The following is a 26,932-nucleotide window of genomic DNA, read 5'->3' on the forward strand; positions in this document are numbered from 1 at the left end:
GTGCAAGGAGTCCTCAAGCAGCAAGCAGGTAATGCCCAGTTCCTGCCTTCCCACCGTTCCCCACTCGCCACTCTGCCCTTAATTACACGTAACGACCATGGAGGGAGAGAAAGGCTGATTACTAGAAGGTCATTACTTCTGGAAGGTCAAGAAGCACCATATGGATGCTGTGGAAAGAACTGCGATGTGAGATGCAAACAAGAGTGAGGTGTGGCTCGTGTTTTGAACCTAGAGAGGGGTGACTCTCACGGTCAAACCAAACTATCGCTGTAGAACCAGCCTGAGGCCTGTCTAAACTGGTGGATCCAGAAGCACTTGCGATCCCCTGGGTGAGGGCAGCCCAGTCACTTCCCAGCTGCGTACTGGAGGGAGAGTCAGACACGCACTGTCTCCTCCCTTCCCCAGGGTTTCTGCAGGAAGCAACATGGAAATGGAGCAGAGAGCTGCCACGTCCTCAGGGCAAGACCTTGACTGAGCGGTGAGGAGGCCAGGATCCTCAGTGCATACCAGAGCAGGCATCTGCCCTCAGCTAGACACAGCCTGGATGTGCCAGCTGCATCTACCAGGGACCAGAGATACCTGTATTCCAAAGGGAATAGGAAAGATCCTTGAAAAACAACAGGGTGAGGTTCGTTTGTAGCAGCTATCAGCCCAGGGTGATCTAATGGTGCTGCAATTTCACGTACTCACATTCCTTGATTCAAACCTACCATGAGCTAATCGATGATCCATTTGCCTCCCCATTGGACAGCAAATAATAGGGGTTTAGATGCCAAATAGGAATGCGGCACAATGGGGGAAGTTTAAAGCTCCTATTTATTTGGGACTTCCCCATATTGAGATCAGCAGCGATAGGAGGGCCAACTGAGCAGGAAGGATATTATGGGCTATTGCCTGATCTTTGCAATCAATTCCTTTCAAATCCATGCAGGATGTAGCCTTGTGATCCTGTTTGAAAACATTCTTCGCATGTCGCAGTATTCAATGCTAAGAGAAGAGGTGGCTAAAAGGTTTCTTATGGCCACAGGGATCAAGAGACACGTATATTTGTGAGGATGAGCGTCACAAAATAACTTCTTTATATCATCCTGCTGGCTTACTGCACCTGTGCAGGCATTGTGTTTTTTAGGAAGTGTTTCAGTTTACAATATCCTGTCCTGCTCAGCTGAAGCCACAGCTATTTACAGAAAATGGCAATACTACTCCAAAATGAGAAGTGCTGGAATGTAGAAGTTCAGTGCTTCTCGATCCTTCTCTAGTGCTGACTGTCATGTCTCCACCCACAGAAAAGATTATTTAGCTGTAGGGTAATTCAATTCAGATCAGTATTTATCTCTACAGTCAATATTTTCCTTTCAGGTAATTCCTTTTGAGGAGAGTAAAACTTTCTTACCTTGCAGAAAAGGAATCCCCCAAACTGTAAGGCATGCATAATAATGTCATTGGTACTATGTCCTTATAAGTCAGTTTGAAGTCCAGGCAGGACTTCAAACGTGTTAAGGGCACGTTTTGCCAAATTTCTGCAGCAAAGTACCAACAAGTTCCATGGCAACTAATAATGAACTATAAAGCCCACCTCTTTGCATGCTGCATCATTATGGTAGCTTGCTTTTAATGGTACTTTCCTTCCTACATTTTTATTTCCATTTCACTTTTAAAAGACTGCATATTTAAAAATTAATTTCCCTAGATATTAATAATGTTAACTTGTTAATATTATGGGGTTTTATTTATTCTCAATAAGAGTGTAATTTAAAATTAGATATAAATCACTTGCTAGTCAACATGCTCCAAACTTGTAAATCTGATTAGGCATATTTCCAGGCAGAGAGCTACCCGAAGTCAACAAACTTTCCTTTGAACTCAAGTGGGCCGGAAGATAACCCCTCCCAGGCAAAATCCCTGGGACTGCTCCACAGCAGGGAGTGCTGGGTATGGTGATTGGCTTTACAGACTAAACTTTTAATTTGAAGTTTGTATTTTAAAAATCCAACAGTTTTTCAGATAATGTAGCATCTATCTGTGTAGGCTCTTTACATATGACCCCCTTATTTCTTGTGGGTCAGTGTGTGTGGAGGGATGGGCTCTGTGGGGCCTGTGAGCTGCCACCAAACACTCTGGAAGCCTTTTAGGGGGGTAGACCTATACTCTGAAAGGCTGTACATCATAAAATAGGTTTTTGACAGAATTAAGTTAGAAGTATTTGTCAGCACTTGTTATGTTTCACAGCTCAGAAATGCAGTTCCATACAGAGAGGGTATTATTAACCAGCATGCAATTTCTGCAGGATGTCATGAATCACACGTTATGGGACATCCTCCTGAAAGGCTCCATAAATTCTGAGTCACTTTTAAAACAAACACTACACAATGGCAAGCAAGGCCAAACTAAGGTAAATACGAAAACACTGAAATGCAGAAATAGGATCCCATCCTCTCTCTCCTCCCAGCTGATACCTTCCTCCCTTCTCCAAACCAGTGGAAATCCTGAGAACTCTGGCATCCCTTCAGGAAGGATTGCCTCTGCATCTCCATGTGTGCATCCTACCAAATCAGAGCCCGAGTAAATCTTTGTTCAGGACTTCAGGAACTGCTTGACTATGAGTAAACACTGAGTAAGACTCCTTCCTTTCCTGATGGAATCCACTAGGGAATTTATTGTAATCTGCCCTGGCAATTTTTTCGATGATGCATTTATTAAGTAGTTCTTTCATAGTTGGACATGTCATGAGAGAGTCATCACGTGACATTTTTTCATGGTGCCAAGGTCTTTTTTCCAAAAGATGGGCCTGTACTGCATAAAATACACAACTGAGATTTGCACATCAGTTAGGAGCCCAGTTAAAAATGGAATAGACTGAGTAGAAAAGTCATCTCTTCAAGGATAGAAATGCAAGATAGCCACACATGGCTGGAAATCCAAAGCTGAGCTCTAATACCCTAGCTTTAAGCTGGTGTGGCTCCAATATTAAACTGAAGATTGATGAATCTACCTGAAATATTTATAAGGAACTCAAAGCTGATTGGAAAAAAAGATGCTCCCATTTACAAATCAGATCAAAATGGAAGAAAAATAGATATCTGAAAGCAATTTCACATTTTTCTATTTCTTGCAGGTTTACGTTTTACATCCTTAAACAAACAAACAGAAGTCAAATATAAAGACGCATGCAACGGATTTTCTAAGTATTCAGACAGGCTGAATAAGCAAATGGTTGGAAAATGGTGTGGTTTTCTGCTCTCTGTGCAGTGCTAGCTCAGATCCAGCAAGGTTTGTTAGATTCCGTATTGTCTGCACGTACAGGAGGGCTTGTGACAAACTTTTGGGTTTTTTTTTTTTTAATTCTGTCATCAGATGATATCAACTCAAATGTATAATCTGGTTTGGGTTAACACATACCTCTGTGTAGCAACCTGAAAATTTAGACCAAATAGAAGGTGCTGTTCTTAGAGGTTTCAGAGCACTGGCTGCTGCAAGTAATGGAAATCTTGTAACAAAAACACTTGGTGTGTTTCTAGTAAACTGGCAGATGTTACTCACGCTATTTGTTCCACTCCAGTAGTTTTTACAGACATAATGTAATACACCTATAGTAAACAACATTTAAAAAAAAAAAAGCCAACATTCAACATACCAAACCCCAAATAAAAACCTATAAGTATTGTGGTTACTTAAGAAAAACAAATTACATCATTCAGCAGAAAGACTGTTGATTAAGGTTTGATACACATCTTTCTTCTCTAAAATATGTATCCCAGTCATACCAGTTTGCTTAAGAGGTTACTCAAAAAGAATAATTTAGCTAAAACAGAATGGGATTTAAAATATTCATTGAGTGTCAAAATTCCCCCAAAACATAAGCCCTTGGTTCTGGACTAAGCTAGTGCAGGCAAAATTCCTACTGAATTAAGTGGGAGTTTTCTTATTCTAGGCTTTAATTACACTAGCAGGGCACTTTTTGCCTGCAGTTAATGGCTAGTTTGTAGGCTGTTACCACATTTTAAAAGATTAGTCCAGTTGCTTCCCAAACAATCTTCTAGGAGGACAACATATTTATGTATGTGTGGGATGGCGAGGAAGGGAGAGAAGGAGTTAATGACAGTTATATTCTTCAGATGAAAGTATTTTTGTCTGAGGAAAAAAAACACCACTATTTATCACAAGCGAAGGAATTTTTCCAGCACTGTCATATTATCCTATGCAATTTGATCAGTGTTTTAATCACATACAGTATGTTGTTTATTTAGCCAGATGTCAGGTCATCTAATTATATAACAGGAGCACTGGTAAAAACATTACCATAATTGATGCGAATATTATGAAAATTAAAACATATGTAACAGTTATATTTGTTATTAGGTTTCCAGACATTCTTCTGCAAATGCACTAGGTATCTTGCAAAATGGAGCTATCTTTAAAAAATGTATTTCAGATTTTATCATGGCAACCATTTTTAAGCTTTGCCTATATTTTGTTCCCACTAATACTTTTCAGTCTAAAATAAATCGCTAAATCTTTACCATGTGTAAGAAAAAGGTGTGAACCTGCATGTCTTGGATTAGTTACTTCCATCTTTCTCAAATTGCAGACTCCTAAAAATTTTCCTGTGCAGAAACCTACTGACAATGAGCATCCTTTTCTTATTTGCCTTTCATAAGACCCTCAGAAGTGGGCACCAGGGGCCCACAGACAACAGGTTCAAAACTAGTGCTTCAAAAGTAAGGTGGCAACTCACTTCTCTTAACTGCTCTGGGGACACCGGGCAACAGAAAAAAGTCAGACCTTTACAATCTTGGGGGTTTTGGTGGTTTCAAGTTTGATTTGTGACTTGTGTAAGTTGTGAACTAGAGAATATTTGTGGGACTGTGGAATAGGTAATTTTATTTTGCATTTTAAATGCAGATTTTGTTGATACTGATGCAGAGGATAGACACAGCTAATCACATTTGTGAGAAGGAATGTCTCCAGTGTTTATGGAGTCTATGGTAGAGGCAGACATGGTCCCAATCTACGGGGCACAGGACAGGGGCTGCACACCTATGGTCACATCAGGAGATGCAGAAGACACACTGTAGTAAATACATAGTAAAGACAAGTCTCTATTAAGTGCATTTCTTTAAGTGACGCCTGCATGTAATTTCACACCAGCACCATGCCATTGATCTTAATAGTTATTCTCGACTTACAGTAAAATCAGCTGAGAATCAATTTCATAGTACTTAAACAATGTGTGAAGGCCAACACAAGAGAAGGTGAATCATTCCTTTGTTTCTGGTGGGAATAGGGTCTCAAAAATATATTAATGGCAAAGAAAATGGGTAATTGTTGATTTTTAGCTCAGGTCTAAGCACATGGAACAGCAGAGCTATGCTCAAGTGTATCTATTCTGGTAGTGTGTTCAGTTATGAGACATACCATGATGTCTGAGGTTATATTTACTGGTTTTAACTGCATGCTCAATGGCACCATTCTGTGGTGGACTGTGGGAAAACTGGTCTGTCCTTTGTGAGTACCTGTACAGATGAGACTTTGTCCCATAAACATAGTAAACTGCTTTCAGCTTGGCATGCTGAAGTCTTCTCTCTGCAACCTCTGTTCCAATCAGTGGTAAGGCATGAATCCAACTTGGAGCACTGATCTGTTCCAGCTGTTGGCATTAACGCAACTTTCATTTTGGAACCAGGAGGTAAATGCAAGACATGAGACATGTTTGAAGGCATTTTGTCAGTGACTTGTTGTTAGCCAGCAGCATGCCTGGCTAACAACAACGTGCAGACACAGGGGCAGCTGATACAGATTTTTATAGCTGTGAAATCCCATAATGCTGATCAGTGATGCTGTGGTAAGGCTGCAAGCAGAGAGCAATGAAACAACCCTGTCTTGCAGACCAGAAGGGATGTCAAAAGAGCCAGATCTACAAGAAGAGGTAGGTCCCATGAAGCTGTTGGAAGAGGTTGCCCCTTCACTTGTCCAGTGAAGATGAGCCTTTAAGGAATCTGTAAAAAAAACCCAGAAGATCTTCTGATCCTCTAAATACATCCCATCCCAATCCAAAAGTGAAGAAAAACTGAAGGTACATTACAGCTGGAATTGTCCCATCATCCAGGTAGGACACTGTGGTCTACAGGTATTTGCGGTCTTTTGCTGCTTTATTAATACCTAGCCGAGGGAGTGTGCAAGGACCCAAAGGAGACAGCTGGCTTGCTAAGCTCTCTTTTTTCATGTGGTGGGGGGAAGGGGCTCTGTAGTAGGCGATGCTGGGGAAACACAACCTTCTGTGAGGACACGCAGAAGAACTGCTTCCTGGGAGAAGCTCTGGCTGCCTCCCTCTGCAACCTCTTCCTTCCAGCACTAAAAGCCAGAATAGAGCTCCAATTCTCATCTGCGTCAAAAATAAGAATGTGACCAAATTTGGTTGGTCATGCTGGATTCGCAAAGTGTTTACAAAAGAGTTTCACTAAAGTGAAACTTGGGGAGCAATTGTTTAACTTAGCGGTAAGGGTATGAGGAATATGAGATGCGTATGTGATATCTGGATTTGGGACTGAAATCTACACGGTTACCTTTGCTTTATCCTCTGTGAACTCTCATTTTCAGTAAGTGAAGGTCATGTAAAATGACTCTTTACCGGCCCACATCCACACCCAGCCAACTTCAGCATTTCCTAATTAGGTTATATTCAATCTTTATAATGTGCTTGTAATAGATGTGGTACTGTAGCGTAATCTCAACTGATATTATTCACTTCCCAGGAATGTACAGCTGAAGCTGCTCTGCAGGCTCCGACTGAAAACAATGGGCGTGCAGCTGACAAATAAAAGTAGCTATTTTACATGCCCTGGTCTATTTGGATGCCATTGTTTAAGCGATGTCTGCTGAACAGGTATTCACATTAGAAAAACAAGCACAATTACAATTTTCTGATGTGGCAGCTATTTTTGAAACTCATTAAAGCTTGCTAGTGCTTTTCCCATGCAATGAAAAACTGGAATTGCCTGTTGTAATATTGGCTGGCAGTTATGAATGGTTTCAGCTCACATTTTATAATGAAGAAATGAGCTCATGCTATATAATTGCGGGCTATCCCCAAGAATATTTTTATTCAGCGTTATTGTCAGACTAAATTAAAACCGCCGAAGAGCCTGATTCCTCAAGATGCCAGGTGCTCTCAACTCCCACAGTAGTTAATAGAAGGAAAGAGTACTCAGCAGTTTCAGAATTAGTCCCTAAATGCTGATAGTGATGCGCAAATTTTCCTATTAAGCCAGACAACATTTTGAAGAGCTCTCATTGTTCTTTTCCTCTTCTTTTTCTTTGTAAAGTGAGCAACTATTACTAAAAGTAATATTTAATCTATGCTGCATCCATTTATTACATTTATACGAGCTACTGCAATATCCTTTCAAGTGACTTTTGGTTTACTTTTCCCTTGTAAGCTTAAAACAGCCATTAACTTCCTTTTATTAAAAATTAATTAATGATGTATTTGAAGCTGCTGGTGATCACAGACACTGGCATTCATCTGGCACTAGAGACTTGTTTGCATCCCCTCCTGCCAAATGCTGTGGGATTTTTGTCCTCTTCTCCCTGGGGAATTCTGCGGAGAAAAGCACTCTGAGCTTAGGGGACCCAGAGAGAGATCAGATGACAAAAGAAAGGAAAAGCCCTTTGGGACAATATGTGAACTACCACCTCCTTTCACCAGCTGAAGCACTACTTCACCCCATGCACTCCCCCAGGCAGTACTGGGCAGCCTGGGAAGACTGGGAGGGCGGGGAGGGGAGGTTGGTGCCCGCACACAGGTGTGCTTCCCCTTGGCATTTCATAATGCAGTAGGAAAAGGCAGACTAGGAAAGCCAAATCTTGTGCAGTGTTTGAATACCAAAAAAAAATCGAAAGTCAGACATCTATCATTAATACCTAGAAGGTCAGGCAAAAGCCTTGCTCAAACTGTGGGTCAATTAGTCCTTCTTTTCTCCCCTGGGTCCAAAGTGTTATCACCACAGAAGATAATGAGTTAAAGCCAACTAAGGTCCTCTGGAGCTCAGAGGTCATGGAACGAGAGCCCGAAAAATGGGTTCCAAATATTATAAGTCTTTCAACACTGTTTTCTAGGTATTCTGTTAAATATCCCACTGGGAGGCTTCTTTTCGTCAAACCTAACCACATTTCTTTGGACTTTCTTCTCTGAGTGATTTCAAATATATAAAGAATTTAGATGAAAAACAGATCTGTATTTTTTCATTGTTTAAAAAATGGTAGTAAATGCTCACTTCTCAGAAGAGTGATAGTGATTTTATTTATAGAAATTCCCAAAGTGACAGTTATAGAAATAATCTGTGGCAAACAAGTTGCAGAAGATTTTTCCCTCAGTCAGATAATGTTCTTTCTTTCCAACGCTGCATAATAATTTCCATGAAAAGAAGCTGTATTATGTAGCCCTGATCATTGTTTCAACTTGGTAAGAGCAAACGGTGAGAAAAAACTACACGGCTGGGGAAAATAGCAGCCTCCAAATAAGATTGTTATAGAGAAGATGGTCTCACTGTCCTCAGGGCTCAGTGAGAGAAGAACGCGGACTAATTTGCAGCAAAGACAGATGTAAGTTGTGTATCTGTTGGGAAAATAGAAAAAAGACAAATAGCGAAGGGATGAGACTATGGAGCTACCTCGGGAGGTTGTGGAATTTCCATCAGTGGATGATTTTAGGAACAGAGGATAAATGAACACGTGTAGGAATAGCGTAGGCATGTGGTTGCCCAACTTGCCCACAGTGCCACAGGGATCTGGGAGGGACTGTGAAAGGTGGCTGAGGAGGTGAGTTTGTATGTGCTACGTAGCAGCCTGTTTCAGGGAACTCTAAAGGGGCTGTGTCTCCCCTGGGAAAGAGCATGGCGAGGTCCAGAGATTTTGGAAGGTTTTAAAAGTTAAGTGCTTGATCCTGCATCGGGGCACAACGTGGAGGAGATGACCCCAAAGTCCCTTCTGACCCTACAGTTCTGTTGCTCTATAAAGGAACTTATCAGAAATGTTGTGTGTTTGGATGTGTGCATTGGTAATTCACGGGAATTATTAAAAAAGAGACAAATATTTAGACTATTCCTATATAGTATTGCTAAACACTATTTAGCGATAGTATTTCAGAATGCAATCTTCAGGAACCCTGGAAAACAGTGTGAGGCAGGTTTTGAAAAAGGTTTTAGTAATGTTTTCTTGTTTATGGGGGTAGTATGAAGAGTGTTTACATTAAATAGTTTAACTTCTTAGCTTCCAGAGCTTATGTTAATCATGTACTTTAAGGATCATAAAACCTTTGTCAAAGTACAGCTTTTAAACAGCAATTTCAAAGCATAACAGACTGCTTAACAATCCTCACTAAATTCATGATCTAGCTCCAGCTGAAAGAAATGCAAAAGCACCATGGACTTGAGTTGGGCATATATAAATAAACCCAATATTATGACAAATAGAAGTCATCCTGATTCAGCAAAGCACTTAAACAGATACTTACATTCTCTAGATATCACAGGGACATAAGTATTCAAGTATGTAAGTATTCAAGCATGCCTGCCATTTAGGAATCTTAAGACCATGCTTTAAACTCCAGTTTTAGTTCCTAAGGAGAGAGATTTGAAATGACAGGAGAGACAGCATAAATCTGTGGTGGAAAGAGACCAAACAGCAGAGGATCCCATCACTCCTTCCTGGTGATCAATTCAAAATCTGCATGTTAATAATAATGCTGATACTTTAACTGCTAAGAAGTTGAAGAAATTCAGAATTGAGGTTCTCCTAGGAACCTTGGTTCTGCCTCTGGCCCCTACACTTCTGTCTTCCAGGGTTTCTCATAACACACTAAGCTGGGGAAGGGGTTGGCATTTTTTCTGCAGCGAAACTGAAACTTTTCTCTAAACCGTTACTGCCTCAAAACGCTAACTGTAGTTATGTGTACGCATAACACTTTCCTATTAATATGTCCTTTGCTTCTTCATAAGAGAACAAACCACTATCATTATGGCCTATGACGGTACACTGGGGCACAGTGCAGGGTAAAAAATGTGCTCCTTGTACTGGGGAATTCAGCCTGCCTTTGATAACCTTGGGGTGACTAACATGGGATTGGAAAAGGTTAAGAGCAATGATACAAGAACAGCAGAAATGGTGTGGCTGCAGCTTTGGGCTGAATACGCTTTTAGGGCTAAAGAGAAGCAGGTCATCTCCTCACCACAGTGAAAAAAAAGCATGAATCTCAGAAGGGATAAAGACAAAGGAAAACTGAAGAGGAAAAGCTGGAGCAGGTGCCACAGGTCAGAGGTGCAGGAGGTCACAATATGAAAGAACACAAGAGAGAAACTTGAGTTAAACCAATAGTGGCACAGTACAGTGGCACACAGAGGTTTGAAACCCAGCTCTGAAAAAGAAGAACCAGGGAAAGTATTCAGAAGAGGCAGGGATGTGTGACATGACTGGGACAAGCTTTTGAGTGTGCCACTGGAAAATGTTGCCAGCTTGTTATTATAGCAGATGAATCTGTGTGTCTGTCTGTTTTGTCCTCAGAAACGGTTGTGTGGATTTTCCTCAGCTTCAGCACATGGAGCCACACACATGCATGCCCACACACGTGTCCTTTCTGCACTAAAAAGAAGTATGAGCAACGTCATCCCTCGAGTGTCCCTTTTAAAGTTTTAAACCACTTAAATTAGGTTCCTAAATGAGAAAGTAGTCTCAAGAGTAGAGTCAGTAGATTAAAGGTAGCGTGGAGTGCATTCACGCAGGATAAATAATTGAATAATTGCAAAGTTGGAAATGTATCCAAAGAAGCCAGGATTTATTACAGAATTCTTTTTTCTTTTGCTTACACAAACTTTATAATAGCTGTTTTCTCTGACTGTCCTTTTGCATAAACTGGGAGCAGCCTCTGGGCTGCTCTCAAATTTACTTTGGCTTCTGCAATAGCAATTAAGAATTACTGGAACTGTGCAGTCTCTGGCCATATCTTCAGTACCGTCAGAGGCCATGGCACAGAGCCATCCTGCTCCCTTGGGCAGCGGCGGGGCCGTTCCCTCCAACCACCTGCTCGGTCCGTGCCTGCTCCCAGCTGGGGGCTGCACGCCGGCGAGGGGAAGGACTGTTTGCACGAAGCTCTTGCTCCAACGGAGCAAGCAACTTCACCCTCAGCTGTTAAACTGACATATGGAGGGCTTGTTTTTTTAAAAAAATCATGTTATGTAAATCAAATGGCTAAAAGGATTTTCATAGACTTGAAAATACTTCAGCAGTGAGAAATTTCATGTGAAAGGGCAGTATTTTCTGCGTAAGTTTTATTTCAGATAGCAGGATCAGTGTATAAACTGCTGTGTATGACATGATGTTTCCTGCCCAGAGACATCACCCTGTATGTGTAAGGGCACAGGAGTCTGCGGGCATGCTGAATATTACAGTCTCGACACCTTGAAATGAAAATGTTCTCCGAATTTGGGCATTGTATTTACAGAAAAGAAAATACAATTGCCCTGTAGTAAAGTGCTTTAGGACTAAAGCGCTCCAATGCTAACAATGCAAAGAGAGCAAAGGGGAAAACTCTCTCACCCAGATGTGGGTATGTGAACATATTTTAAACTAAGTATACATTTATAGACAATGCATCCACTGTTTACGCTTATTTAAAAATGCCATATGTAATGAAAATTATGCAAATATTTATAAAAATACCTTAGCCTGGGTAAGGTCTGTACCACACTTAGTATTTCAATAAATGCACATGCAGTGCTTGTATGGCAGTGCCAAACGTAACATTTTGAAAAATGACCCTTTGGTAAAACTGTCAGACGCGAAGCGTTGAGTTCAGGTACCTGCCAACAGAAACCTCTGGGAGGATGTCACTGGGAGAAGTGAAACAATACCGGGGTCTCTATCTGGATTAACCAAGGAACTTGTAAAAAAATTGAACATCAGCTCAGTATTTATGGGCTTCCCGGCCTTGAGCCCTTTCACGTTCTGGGCAAGGCAGTTTCACTTGTATAAAACAGACGGGCAGGTGCCCTTAAATCTGTCGTTAAAGGGCTCTTGGCCCCGGCGGGTGCCGCGGAGGCGATGCTGGATGCTCCGCGCAGCAGCTCCGCGCCGCTGCCCCGCTCCGGCCTCGCCGCTGGGCGGGGGGAGACGCCCCCGCGCCTCGGCAGCTCTCGCAGTGTTTGCCGTTTACCTGCAGCTCGCAGCCCGTGAAATCAGGAAAGCCTGAGCGCTCCTTAGAACCGCGCAAATAATGGAGGAAAGACAGAATGAATGAGGGCGGCGGGCGCTGCTGCGGAAAGCGGGCCGAAAGCCTCACCCCTGACGGACCGGGGCGTCGAGGAGGTGAGGGGGAAGAGGGTTTGGGTGAAAAATCGTCAGCTTTTAAGCACCTCGCCCAGGTGGCTGTGCTCGGGGGCGGGGGGGGCTGCCCACCCGAGGGCTGCAGCGGGGCACTGCCGGGGTGGGGGGGCCTCCCGGCGCTCCCCGTAACGAGCTCAAAAGAAAAGGGGGGACCACCCCCTTTATTGTTACTGTGGCTGTTACCCGCCTCGCCTCCCCTGCCCTGCCCGCCTCCCAGGCGGCGCTCCGCGGTGCCAGGATTTCCCTGCAGCCCGCCCTCCCCGCCCGCAGCCCCGCCGGCAGCGCCGCCTCCCCGCGGCTCCCGCTCGCCGCCCGCGGCCCCGCGCCGCGCCCCCGGGACACGGGGCGCCGCCGCCGCCGCCGCCCGCCCGCGCACTGGCAGGCGCTCACAGGTGCCGCGCTCGCCCCGAGTCGCGGAGGTGCGGCCGCGCTGCCTTCCCGGCTCCGCACCGGCGGGAGGGAGGTAGCTAGGGAGGGAGGGAGGAGCGGCGGGGGAGCGGCCGGCCGCGCCGTAAGTCGGGGAGCGGGGGCGGCGTGTGCGCGGAGCGGGGCGCGGAGCGGAGTGGAGCGGGCTGCGCGGCCGGGGCCGGGGGGCGGCGGCGGCGAGGGGCCCGGCACGGCCCCTCTTCCCCATGGAGCGGCGGCGGTGCCGCACCGCGCCCGCTCGGGGGGCAGGGAGGGAGCTTGGGCGAGAGGGGAGGCATTTCGGGGTGGCTTGGGAGAGTATCCATTAATACTCGTGTTTGGCTGCCTGGGGGATTTATGCCGGAGCAATCGCGTTGCTAAGACCGTCTCGGGGTGTTTCTACATCACTGAAATTCGCCCCTATAACCGGTTTCGGTTTTCTTCCCTGCCTAGTTTGACATACCTGATTTTATGCCCTGTCTGGGAGGCAGAAGGCGTACCTACATCGCCCCGAAACAGCGCGGGCATTTTTTGTGCGGGATATCCCCTTTTGCTGCGCCTTTCCGCAAGGTTTAAAAATAACCGTGCGCTTCAACGTGCCGGGGCCGGGGCTGCACCTAGGCCTAGGGCAAATACCGGGCTGGGGAGAAAGGCAACGGCCCGGTGTGGTGCTGGTTGTCGGACAGAGAGGTCGAGTCGGAAAGTCAAATAAGAATTTGGATTGGGTTGCTGAGGAAGAAATGCGGGCGGTAGATTAATAAGAGGGACTTGATTAATTTTCAGTTGAAATTAAAAAGAGACCAAAATAGAGGAAGTAATTAATTTGGGACTTGCATCACTGTAGATTGTTGTTACGCTTTAAAAATAGGAAGAGGGCTTATTACGAAGTGTTTGATGTAACAAACGTGATCCTGATCTCGTACTTTCCTTTGAAAAATACTTGGGGGAGGGAGGCAAGGAGAGCTCCCGGGAGTGAAATTACGCATGTGTAGACCATTACTTTCAGTTACATATAGGTTATAAATATGTAACATTGTTCAGCAAAGTATAGGGAAAAAAATCAGAGGCTTTAAGGTATGAAAATCTAAAGCTGAGCAATTCTTAAGACACACAGTACCAGAAATCTTATAATCCATGTGCTGTGGTTCAGATGTTTAGGGGGAATGACAGAGATACCAAAAAAGGCATCATGATACTCAGTGCAATTCCAGGAGCAGAATTTTCTCCTTCCCTACAGAAAAGGAAAGCACATTTGTGGAAGCAAGAAGTGACAGATGTGGCATCTTTAGCAGCTGGCTAAACATAAAAGCATGTATCAGCAGGCGATTACTGTCACAAGGATTTATTTTTAAAGTTTCTTGTACTGAAAGGGTCCAGTCTTTTTTTAGTGTTAGCGTTAAGATTTGCTTTAGCTCTACGGCATGTTAAAAATAGTCTTTCAGCAGAAGCATTCAGAAAAGTAAGAGAAAACTCCTATGTTCAGGGCACTCCTTTCTTTTAACATTTGTTTTTTATTACAGCATGCAGAGGAGAGGAACTGAGCAGGTTCTTTGGTCGGTAGGATAGTACTGAAAGGAACAATTTTTCCTGGCCTCAGCATAAGCCAACGGTATCTGGGAAGGAAACAATGGGGCCTATCTCCTCCTTAGATTAAAGATAATCACAGTTACTGTTCTCTTGGGAGCACCTTGTGCATCCACAGAAGTGAAAACCAGGCTGCAGAAACAACCTCTGTGGTTCTGCCTCTCCTCTGTGATCGGTAAAGCCAGCCAGAATCACCAGGAGGTGGCCTGGGTGAATTTTGGAAAGGGAAGAGATGGATATCACCTAAGAGGCAGCCCAGAGCCACTCTTTCCCTGGGGCAGCGTGGCTCCACACCATCCCTATTTGACTGCTGTGGCTAAATGTCACATTGACTTCAAAGAGGCGTCTAAAACTGTTCCAAACCACTTATATCAGCTTTACTGCAACCAAAGAAAGCTATGGTTCATGGCAAAACATGTTTTGCTCTCAGCTTTTCGTAATTAGGTATGCTGCTTTAGTTTATAGTCTTCTAAGCTAGATGACTTCTTATAGAAGAAATTCTGGTCCTCTGCCCAAGTCTTGAGACATAATTTGGGGTAGGAGAGGGAACTGGCACTTAAAAAGAAATTTCCCTCTGCCATGCAGAATCTGCCATCAAGTTCTCCTTCGCTTCTTGCCAGCGAGGCTGAGTCCCCGAGGCTCAGCCATGCTCTGACCAGTTCTTCCTCCTGTTCCTCACCCTCACTGACAGAATTGCTGTGGATCAGGTCACCTGGTGCCTGTTCTGGCCTTTCATAATGATGTAAAACACCACAGGCTTTCACCCTCCTGCATACAAATGTTACTTTTTTTGGGGAAAAAAAACCAACCCAAAACCAAACAACCCACAAAACAAAGAAAAAGCATCATGTCTTTACTTCCCCCTCCCCCCCCTTATCATGATCAAGGCAGAGTAAATATATTTTCTCAAGATTTGAACCGTCTCGGGGAGAACTGGCTGCCTCTCCCTCCTCAGTGGTAAAACTGAACTAATTGGGTGGTCTGTGCCTAATAGCCACGCTGCAGAGACGTGGTAGCCCCATGGGTACAGCGCTTACAGGGGTGGCAGTGGTCTGAAGGTATATCCTGTGGTTGGTTGGTTGGTTTGTTTTTTTGTGTGATAGCAAGGTGAATTTCCCAAATAAACTCAAGTCTGAACTTAAATGGGGATGTAGGGAGAATTGTATTCAGGTGTTGGATGGAGGACTGTTTTTAAATGATTTCTTCTCACTGCAAAGCAGACCAGTTACTAGCTAGTGAAAGCAGCTAGCTGGTACTGATGGATGTGTCTGGGTAGAGCCGTGAGAGCAGCTTTGAAGCACCACCTATATAGGGGAGGGTTTTGTGTGAAACAGGATGGCAGAATGAGGTGCAACTACCAAGTACAAGCTCAGGTAAAGTTCATGCTGAAGGAGAGATCTATTTCTAGCGTTATGTTAAATAAGAAAGATTTCTGGATGACATTCATGAAGATAAGCATTGGTTATAATATTTTACAACGTTCTGTATTTACATTCATAATGTTATTGAGCAAAGATACTGATCCAGCATGGTGACTGCTGGTGAGATGAGTGTCACAGGAGCAGCTGGAACTGGCTGACAAGATGACTAGCTTCTTCATACTTTAAGGGTTAAATCAAGACACAGTAAAGCTTCAGAAAACACACTGCCAAGATAAAATGAGATGATTATAAATGGACAGAGTTGGCCAGGGTGACAAGATATATTTATACCTTTACTTGGGTTTCATTGACTTTTATGGAAAAGTCAGGTGTAGAAACAAATGTTTGTCTTATGGTTCTGCCACTAGTTAAGTCCACAAGAGCACAGTTAGTTAATAATTTTTGAAAGCAACTGTGAGATTTTTCTTCTGAGAGGCTAGTGAACTGTTGAATGTTTTACTCCTTTTTGTTTTGTGTTTTGTTTTCTTTTTTTAAAGGGGGGAGAGAAGCCATTTGCAGGCCATTTACAGGCTGAGCCTACAATTTAACAGCACAGTTTAATACCTAAAGCTCTGAAAATGTGAAAGTGATAGTTGAATACTCGAACTAAATCGTATCTTCATGGCCATAGTAGCTTTTTATGTGAGACCATTTTACTGAAATGTATGTTTAGCGAAAGTAATTTGAAATACTGTTATACTTACCTTTGAAATTATGCAAGTTGCGCAATACTCTTAAAACTCGATGACTAGTGTCTCATGAATGCCGAGGAGCCACATTAAGGGTTTCAACCCCCACTATGTGTGGGACAACATACAACTTAACTAAGTAAATGTTGCATTAATGTTGTTTACTTGCACTGAATAATAGAAGAAAGCTCACCAAGTCTGATACACTTCTTTGATTTCTATCATAAAGGTCAACAGGGAACAAGTTAGATAAGAAATTAAATGGACTGATATAGTGAGTTACTGTGCTGGGGTTCATTCTGAATGAGCTAAGTGAACTTTTCTGTGGTTACATGCAAACAGCAGCTGACTTTCTGTAGAGATACAAGTACTGATGACGAGTTGTGGTCACTGCAACTAGGTGTGACTTGCTTAGTCAGGTCTCTGCAAAGTTGTTTAGATGCATTTAGATGGCAATTAATTCTTATTTTTAAGTCATCTGTAGAGAACTTTCTAAAAATAAATACTTCTTCATGTCTTTGCTGGGAAAGTCTAAAATGTAGGGCTTGGTGTATGTGTTTTTTGGTTTTTTGTTTTTTTTTTTTTTTTTTTTTAAATTCTGTCCCTTTGAAATACCAGATGTTTCAAGTCTGGTTCTCACTGTTTTGCTGTAGAAATTTTATGTGTATCTGAATATTTGTATTTGCCTTCAACAAAGGAAACAGGTGTTGAGTCTTCATTCCAAATTTTTTTTTCATATTAGAATATTAGACACTACCATAAAAATAGTAAATAAAAGCAAACTGTTAGTCTGAAATCTCCCCCCCCCCCCGTTAAGTTTTTAAAAAGTCTGTACAGTATAACAGTAAAGTCAGACAAACCCAAAAACCTAAAGCCTGTTATGCTTGCAAAAGCAAGTATCCGTAAGTTGGAAAATGGCTGTAGAAAACGGTGATGCATGTATAAGTGCATTATGGTCACATTATTTCTCATAGCCCTCTTGCCTCAAAGAGTATGTGGGGTGAATGAGGTGAGAAGTAACAAAAAGAGAGGATCTGTTTGAAATTCTGGGCTAAAGCTGAAGGTCCTGCTCTGTCATAGCCCTTTGGGGTGGTGCTGGGCAACATTGTAATGCAGATGGTGAAGGAAGCGAATAATGGTTGCACAAGTAATGTACACTTGGGATTTTCTAACTTTGCATTCTTTGACTTTGCAACCTTAGTTTTCCACGTATGATATTTCTAATTATGGGGTTCAGAATTCTCAGTGATACTCTGCAAGGAAGATCAAAGGTCCTTTGCTGCCACCACAGTCAGCATCTATGAAGCATTTCTCCAAACAGGTTGTGAAACTAGCTTTCTAGCCAGCAGAGCTCTCTGTCATGATCTTCACAAGGAGAAACCCTGATACCTGTAAGGGTATGAGTAATATTGTTTCAAATCTTCAGCAGGAAGCAAAGAAGAAGCAGGAAAGAGATGGTAGACAAGACTTGAGGCTTAAGTCTTTACTGAAGAAGAGGCTGATGGATCTTGTTGCTTTCATAAACACTTCCTCTGTTTCTCCTATTCTAGTAAAGCTCCTTTTTGACTTTTAAGACGGTGGTTTTCTCTAGCCGTACGAGTGGGTCAGCTCCGGTGTCGTAGACCATTTTTTTGCTTGCTTGGTTTTTCTAGTGCTTGAGTGGTGCGCTAGTACCAGGTGATGTACAGGAATGTAACACCAGTGTTGCTGGGTATTCTTCCCTATATTTACATTCTTGCCTTTTTGTTTATTTTTTTCCCTTATTTCGTTTATATTGCCAAGAAGTGTATGACAGCACTAATGGATTCTTCTCATCAAGAAAGCTTTTCAATTTTACCAAAATCAATACTTCAGTAATTTAGAACCTTAAAAAAAAATCCTTGTGATACCAGAACAATTTTTGAATGTTCCTCTTGATTGTAATATTTACTAAATCTAACCTTTTAAATTGTATTCATCAAGATATTGTGATCAGAAACAAGTTCCATTCTTTCTTCCTTCTATGTGTACTTCTAGTTCTAGTTAAGTAAAGCCTAAATCATGTGTGTTTGCATATATCTTTTTCATGAAGGTCTAAGTATTTTCTAGAAACCTCTAACTTTACCTTTTTGCCTCAGTTAATATGATTTGGTTTATACTTTGATTTAGTTTGACTTTACTTCTGTTTATTTATGAGATTGGGTAAATTAGATCTGAAACTCAGGCAAAGACTAGTCCAAGATGTGATGGAGATTAAGGTGAATGTTTTGGTTTGCTTTTTTTCTCCCCTTTTCTGTGCTCAAGATGCACACCATAAATATCCTGTCTTCAATGTGGCAGACCGCCGTTAAGGAACAGCATCTTGTTCAGGCACTCTTGCCACTGCTTTTAATGATGAATTCTGTTGGGGAACGGTCATCAGTATTACTTTGTGGCCTTTATTTTTGGATTATTTGATAAACTGTCTTTTGGGAACTAAAGCATAGTTTCAGTTTGGTTAAAATTTGTCCCCAGAGAATGGTTAGGCCAATCTTCTCAATGTTCAGATTTCAAATGATAGTTTAATTTCAAATGATAGTTTAATTTCAAATGATAGTTTAATTTCATAAGCTCCCTGTCATTTGAAGCATTAAAGTGACTCATTGGTTCTTTGAGAGTACATGTTTCTGTAATCACAAAGATTAAAAACAAAAGCATCTCTGCCACTAAAAGCTGCGTGTGCCACAGTGAGGGTGAAGGAAAAAGAAAATGCAGGTTCTGCCTTTTGTAGTTCGATGTAAAGTCCAGCCGTATCATTTCTCCCCAGTGCTGTGGTCCTTGCAAAGGCACTTTTCTTCAGCTTTTGCATGACTTGTCTGTGTTCATTTGGAGGATGGTATGTGGCTGTGTAGCCTTTGGTGTTTCCTTCTTTTAAGGATGGGTGGCTCCTACAAATAATGTTAGGGGTTACCCCAATTTAAGGAAGACTTGAACAGTAGGAGAGCTACATGGCGAGTGAAAGAGGGACAAGGAAAGAGTAGTGCCATTGATTGTCCTGCATGTCAGATGCAGCTCACATGTTGCTGCTCCAGATACAAAAGATTACTGCTCTTCATCAAGTTTAAGCCGGTTCTTTGCTTGCTCGGGGCTCTCTAGCAGATGGCCTTGGAAGAATAACCACAGTTCAGAAGAGGGTAAGATGCAGTGTATCTGGGGTCTTTTCTGCTTGGATGTTTAAAAACCAGATGGGAATGTGAAGGTAAAGAATGGAGCAGTGTATCCACGCATAGACTGTATATATGGCATACAGAATTGTATTTTACTTCAATCCAAACACTTGGAGTGGAAAGATGAAAGAAGAGGAAGGTGATGCTCACCACAGTTACAGTTCTGTTACAACGCTAACAGTATTCCCTGCCCCAAAAGATGCAACAACTGAAGAACTGTCTTCTGTGAGATTTTGTTGTTGTCATTTTATGTCTGCATAACTCTTAATATACTAGATACCTGGCTTGTGATTACGGCTTCTGATGCTACAGTAATGCAAATTTATAGTAATACATTGCTCAGTTTGGTCATCTTGCCTAGAAGTAAATGGTAGAATCTAGTCAGTTTGAAGAAAGCCTTAAATGAAAAGGTTGGATTGTTAATGTTATGATATCTGCTCTAACTTGCTTCTTATTGATGATATGCAAAGTAATTAGTGGTAAGAGAAGTCATACAGACTGAATAGAAAAATCTGTTATTAGGAACAAGATAGTGGACTGAGCAGACCAGTAATTTGTATGGTAGCTGCTCTGTTCCTGTATGTCCCTTGCCCACTTGCACAGTATGATTTTAGTGGGGAGGGAGGCTATATTTCTTCTGGTTTTGTCTATATGCACCCTCAGGCATGATGAATACTCATCTCAGTCTCCAGAGTCTTTTAGATAAGATCCACTAAGGTCAACAGCAAAGACAACAAAGTCATTAATTTTATGGCAGAGTAGGCTGTACAGCTCTCTTAAAAATACATATTTCTAGTCCCAAAGAAGAAAAGTTACAACAGCAAGAGCCCAAGTAGGTTAGGAATCTGTAGGAGTGCCTAAAGGAATTTGTGAGGACAAAAATAAAACCCACCTCTTCAAACAAAAGCGATGAACAATCAAGTAGTTTATGCTGCAGACAGGTTTCAGATTTTTGTCTGAGAATTAACTTCACTTTTAGTTGCAGTAGTTATTTTACCTTGAGACTACAACGCTGCCTCTACTTTGGCAGAGGAATATGCATTGTAAATAAGGTATTTTGTGGCATGGTATAGCAGTTGGATTGCTGGGATATGCTGATAACCTTATAGGAGGAAGAGACAGGAGTAGCATCTAATGAAGCAACAACAGAGAAGTTGGAAGCTTTTTGACCCTGCCTTTGGTAAGAACAGTATATCCATTGAAATGTAAATCTTTAAGTGTATTCAAGTAATCTCTGAAAATACAAAAATATAATCTGCATAAAACTGAAAAATCTGTGAGGAAAGAAGCAGGCTTCAATACCCAAATGAGCAATCTAAACATTAAAGTAACTCCTGTTGCTAAATTCCAGCTAATTTTCCTGCATCAAGCCTGCTCACGTCTTCCTCCCTTGCATCTGTGCATAAGGGTCAATCCCTTCCCTACTTCCACTGTCCTCCCATCTCCTGGTTCAACATGCCTAGTTCTTATGCAGAGGTTCTGTCCTTCCTGAATTTGGGTTGATGGTTATTCCTTCCTGCCGAGTTGTTTGTGGGGATAGAGCAATGTAAGCAGGAGGGGCAGTATTTTTAATAGAGAGGGGATTTTGGAAGACTTTAGCAGGCAGACACTAAGATACTGAATCTTGCAAAAATTATATAATTAAAACACCTTAAAATTGACCATCCTGGTAATTCACGGTGACAGGAAAAGACACATTCCCAGATACAAATTGGAATGTCAGGACTAGCTTTAAAAGTACAGAAGTGCCAGAACTTTTTAGCTAGGCTGTGGATTTTGATGGGTGGTGTATGCATAGGAGTAAAGGGCATTACAGTGGAGCAGGGGAGTAGAAATACATAACTTTGTTTTGTCTCATTAGAGAAACAGTTTAACAACTTCTGTTAAAATTCTCCCACCTCTTTCTAATCCTCCCAGTCAACAAACATATACAGATTGCTGCAGATGAAGGATAGAAAATGTTGGCTTGAATGGCAGTCTGATATTTATAAACAACTCTGAAAACAAGCTTTAAAATGGAAGCTTCCAAGACATATGAAGGGTAGGTGGACCTGTCAAAAAGGCATCATCTAAGAAATTGTGTGTATGTTCTGTGTAATAAAACAGTGTGGTATCTGCGGAAGTAGGAGCAGCTGTCTCTATGTATGTGTGCACGTTAAAGATCCTTGTCTGAAATGGTAATAGATAATTTTTCAGGTGCTCTGATTCAGTGTGTTCTTTCAGTGCGTTCTTTCAGTGCATCTGATGAGGTAGCTGTCAGTAGTTACTGGGATTTCTGAATTTCAAAGTTTGCAGTTCTTGAGTTACTATCATGAAAGTACAAATGTGGTCCCAAAGTCGAGTTTTACAGCAGTAACAATATATAGAAGTGGCTTAAAAAGAAATTATAGTTACAGAGTATTGTCAAATTCAAGAACTATCTCAATTTCTCATGACTAAAAGTGAATGAAGCCACATCTCATTTTTTCATTGTGCTTTTCTTCAAAAATGAGTATCTGAAGTTGGACACGGGATTCTGCTTAGTCATGGATTTGAGATACCCTTGTTAGAAAGTTGTACTTTAAAATGTTTAGTTTTCCTTGTTCACTTTGAATAGGCTAAGTTACTGTGAAATGTGTGCCCTTCTGCTTGCACAGCGTCAGAGGAGAAACAGCTTTTAAAGCTTACAGGTCTCAAACTGTTCATGGCAATTTGACAGGAAAGAATTTATTCAGTTCTCCATGCAGGATTTGAAGTAGTGTCAAACATAGATATCTATGGGGTTTTTTTCTATTTTGTGTTGAAAGACAAGAACTTTCCAAACACAACAGTTTGGATGAGAGCTCTATTTTGATAACTTCCCTGAGATTTGCCCTCGCAACCTTCATAATCATCTTGATGGCCAAGAAAACATAATTTGTGGACAAAAAGACTAAAAATTTAGTATGGCTTTCCCTAGATAAAAATGCTTTCCAAAATATTTAATTCTTAAGAGAAATGTCACGTATTTAGGGAAAAGTACTGTTCATATCTAGAATGATAAAAGCCAGAACAGACCATTGGGAACCTGTCTATAACAAGCTGTAGCCCTTTCCTGAAATGTTACGCAGTTCTGTGTCAGTATGACTCCTGGCTCTGCCTGAATTGTTTGAATTAGACAATAGGCAGGTTTTAGAATTTTTTTTTTTTCTAATAAAAATCCAAATAATAAAGAATCCACCACAAGCCTTGGTAAATTGTTCTTGCTGTTACAAAAAGGTACGTTTTCTTTCTTGCCTTCCTTTGTCTGGCTTCAGTCTAGCAAACATAAGTGATAGTATCAATCTTATGGCTCTTCTGAAACCCTCTTTTGTTTAGTGGCATCCTCCCGGATTTGTGGCTACTGGGACTGGGCATGGTGATGGCCAAATACAGAATTACTGGACCTTCCTTACTGGACCCTTGTCAATGCCCTCTTATGCAGCAGGGAATTGCAGTAGTCCCTTGTGCCTACAGCACAGGAGGATCAGGTTCAGCTGATTATCTCTTCTGACCTGCAAAACTGTCGTTACTGTTTCTGAGCACAATCTTCCGTCCTGAAAGCAGTAAACTCTTTGTTGCACTCTTCCAAGGGCATGAATGCTTAAGTATGACCAAGGAGCAAATGGCGATTTCCAGGTGCCTAGTAAATGACAGCCTTTCAATGGAAAGCCCAAGAAGAATATTTCAGTGTCTGGAAAAACACATAAGAAAATTTTCTATATCTTCTCCTGCACAAGAAAGGTGTATAGCAAGAGGTGTGAAGGGAGTTTCATTATTAGGCTTAATCAAGTTGTAAAGCAGCACTCAGTTCGTCTTGTTGGATAATAAGTCACTGGGAACGTAACAGCCAAAATGCAAGTCAGATTAAGAGTCTCTCTGGATTTTTCAGGTATTCACAATTTTTTTTTTTTCTAATTGAGATTTTGCTTTGAGATGTAATGCTCTTTCAGCCGTTGTTGGCACCCTGGGTGAAACTGCCTGCCTTGTTTCAGACAGTCTGAAACACTCGCTTTGGGAGGTGTGAACTTTCTTAATCAGCAGCCACTAACTTGGGATCCTGGTGACTATTAAAAGTTAACTGTTCTACTGCAAGCTGCTAATGTGTTGTATTTGGAGAGTTTTGGTGTACTGATTAGGTGCAGATTTTTTCTTTTCATTGTTGTTTGGGTCTTTCCTCTCTTCCCATGCTAAATTGTCTCTGCGTTCCCGCTTTTGTTCTCTAAAGTGAATGGATTATGATCTTTTCAGGAATAGCAAGAGTTTAACAGCAGTGTCTGTGGCAGGATTTTTGTTTAAGAAAATAGATATATTTAATTGGAATTATTGCAGGATAACCCATACTTAGTGTCCTGAGAGAACGTAAACAAAACGACAACAAAATTCCATTTTCCCCAAGGATGTGGTTTAACTTAAGAAGCATAGGACTATAGCAATAAGGGTGTTGATGAACTATTTCTAACATGGATCTTTATAGCTGTTGGTGAACAATTTAACGATTTCCTCCAGTAAGGATTTCCTTAGGCTCCTTCCTCGGAGCCCAAGTATGCTGCCCTGCTGCTTCTGCAGCGAGAAGGAGCATACCTCTGGTGAATCCAGGTAGCGCCCACGTACAGAGGAAAAGAAGGAATGCCAGTTTGGTAATATCATCTTCCTTCTAGAAGTTACTGTACATGCCTTTTGGTGGGACTGTGTTTCAATGTATTTTGGTTATGATATTTCTGTTCCTTCCCGTATGAGTTATATCCAGAGAGTCTGTGGAATAGGCCCTACGTTATCCATTAACTTCTTCCTGTCCAGTACTGAAGCAGCAACACTGAGATGTTGATGCCCTCCTTGGATGCAAGTTCCCTCTTAAATTTCTTGAGTGTAGTGTCTCTGTTGGCCATGTGCTCTCCTGTAATTCAGGGAGCTGAAGTGCGTTGCTTCCCCGTGTTTCTACAGAGGCTATCTCTGTTAAAAGAAACAGTATGGACTTTTACAAGAGAAGAGTGTGCTACACTGTGCCTTAAATTAATGCAGTCCTGATGCATTGTTACAGTATTATATGGGGGATATTTTTTTTCTGGGTGTGGTTTGGATTTGCACTCAGGACAATGAAATTGACCTCAATTTCTGCTCCCCTTGCCTACACTAAGGAGAGATGAGGAATACCTGGCCACTTAGTCCTGTGGCATGGATTCTGACCATCTTTACGTTGTTTTTTTCTGAGTTGGTGGGTTTTTTGTCATAGCTGTTGTGGGTTGGTTTGTTTGGTTTTGGTGGGTGGTGTTTTTTTTGTTGTTGTTTTGTTTTGTTTTTCCCCCCCGAAGTGTTTGAGTAGAGGTTTTTGTCAGCATTGCAGGTGTCTGTCCTGGGCTCTACAATGTGTCACCTCTCCTTAAATTTCCAAAGGATGGTAAACCACACTAAGCAACATATCACTCCTCCCATGAGTTGAATTCTGACTCCCTGGAGCTTGCAAGAGCCATTAGAAATTTGCTTTAAATAGCCTTCAGTAAAGGCAGAAGTTCATCTTACCTACTTATTAAAGGATTAAGTAAATAAATGTGCACTTTACACAGGAAAGTAGGTCCCTGAATTATGTTCTTTTATTTGTCTGCCTACACCCCACTGCCTTCCATACCAGCTGTATGAATTTGTACATGAACAACTTGCAGCATGTGGTAACAGCTCATTCTTGGTCAAGAGAGGTGCATTCATGCCCAAAGGGATTCCTGCACCTCATTTATGTGCTGTTAGAGTTGTATAAATAAGACATGCAATGACCAAACAGAGTTATAACAGTCTAGCAGCAAGTGTCACAATGCAGAGTAAGGCCTTGCTATATGTCTGCTCTGTTTCAGAATGAGCTTCTCTCAACTCTGAAGTAATTAGTGCAAACCTAGATAAAGCATAGGCTTAGTATATTTAGCTGGTGTTGGCTTAGCCAGACCTAAACATAACTTTTGCCTTGTGCAACTGTTTCTCCTACCTATGCCCCAGTACTCTGCATCATGTGAGGGGCAAAAATGTTTGAGATTTCTAAGGGGCAAGCTGAGGTTTTACTGAAAAGCCAGGTTGTTGTTTAATTTGGGTGAAATTTGGCTGTCAGACATCTGGTATAGGTGTTGTGGTTTAGCCCCAGTTGGCAATTAAGTACCACACAGCCGCTCGCTCACACACACCCCCCCACCCCCCCGTGGGATGGGGGAGAGAATCAGAAGACTAAAAGTGAGAAAACTCGTGGGTTGAGATAAAGTCAGTTTAACAGGTAAAGCAAAAGCTGTGTGCACAAGCAAAGCAAGGAATTCATTCCCTCCTTCCCATGGGCAGGCAGGTGTTCGGCCATCTCCAGGAAAGCAGGGCTCCATCATGTGTAACGGTTACTTGGGAAGACAAACGCCATCACTCCAAATGTCCCCCCTTTCCTTCTTCCCCAGCTTTATATACTGAGCATGACATCATATGGTGTGGAATAGCCCTTTGGCCAGTTGGGGTCAGCTGTCCCAGCTGTGCCCCCTCCCAACTTTTTGTGCACCTGGCAGAGCATGGGAAGCCGAAAAGTCCTTGAGTAGTGTAAACATTACTTAGCAACACTGAAACATCAGTGTATTATCAACACTGTTTTCAGCACAAATCCAAAACATAGTCCCATACTAGGTACTATAAAGAAAATTAACTCTTTTCCAGCCAAAACCAGCACAATAGGTCTCCTCAATATCCTGGAAGTGCAGTGCCACTGCTGATCAGTCTTAATTCTATGGACAATGGTTTTGGCAGTGGGTTATGTGTATTTAATGGTCAACTTCAGGCTCTCTCACCCCTTAGATCTCCCTTCTCAGAAGTCACATAAGGAACAGGGTCACTGGTGCTGAGGAGCATGTTTAGCAGCTAGTTGGCATTTGTAAAGGGGAGTGAAAGGGACCTGCAAAGGCAGGGCTTTGCTCCTGAGGCAGGAGGGAGGGAGAAGAGTCGACTCATCCCTCTTTGGCCTGTGAGGGCTGCAAAGAGGTGCAGCTGGGTGTTGTCATCTGTGTTACCTAAAGTCTAGTCTAGTTTCTCTTGAAATATCTGATTAATTTTGGGGTTTTCATTAATGTGGGTTTTGGAACAAATTAAGCGTGACTAAGGTCCCAACAAGGATCTGAAATTTGTTTTCTACTGAAGAACTCTTTATACCAATGAGCACCAATTTGCATTATTAAGCACACGCTTCGCTCGGGCTGCCCAACAGGATTGAACACCGAGACAGAAATTGCCTCTTGCAGTGCCTTTCTTATAAGGTGTCATCCAC

At 42.1% G+C, this 26,932-nt stretch overlaps 1 protein-coding gene across 7 annotated transcripts in view; it reads left to right on the forward strand.

The window, feature by feature from the left end:
- The first annotated feature begins 12,169 nt into the window (after positions 1-12,169).
- Positions 12,170-26,932, forward strand: part of CDC42EP3 (CDC42 effector protein 3) — a 28,397-nt gene continuing 13,634 nt past the window's right edge. For 2 of the 7 annotated variants that reach the window (XM_075496099.1, XM_075496104.1), the window contains exon 1: positions 12,170-12,357. The gene's annotated coding sequence lies outside the window, so the exon portion shown is untranslated. Of the gene's footprint in view, positions 12,358-12,630; positions 12,887-21,682; positions 21,701-26,932 lie in introns of those variants that run through there. The other 5 variants (XM_075496096.1, XM_075496098.1, XM_075496103.1 and 2 more) reach the window with 4 other exon arrangements.

This window comes from Mycteria americana, chromosome 3 (assembly GCF_035582795.1).
Source record: "Mycteria americana isolate JAX WOST 10 ecotype Jacksonville Zoo and Gardens chromosome 3, USCA_MyAme_1.0, whole genome shotgun sequence".
NCBI lineage: Eukaryota > Metazoa > Chordata > Aves > Ciconiiformes > Ciconiidae > Mycteria > Mycteria americana.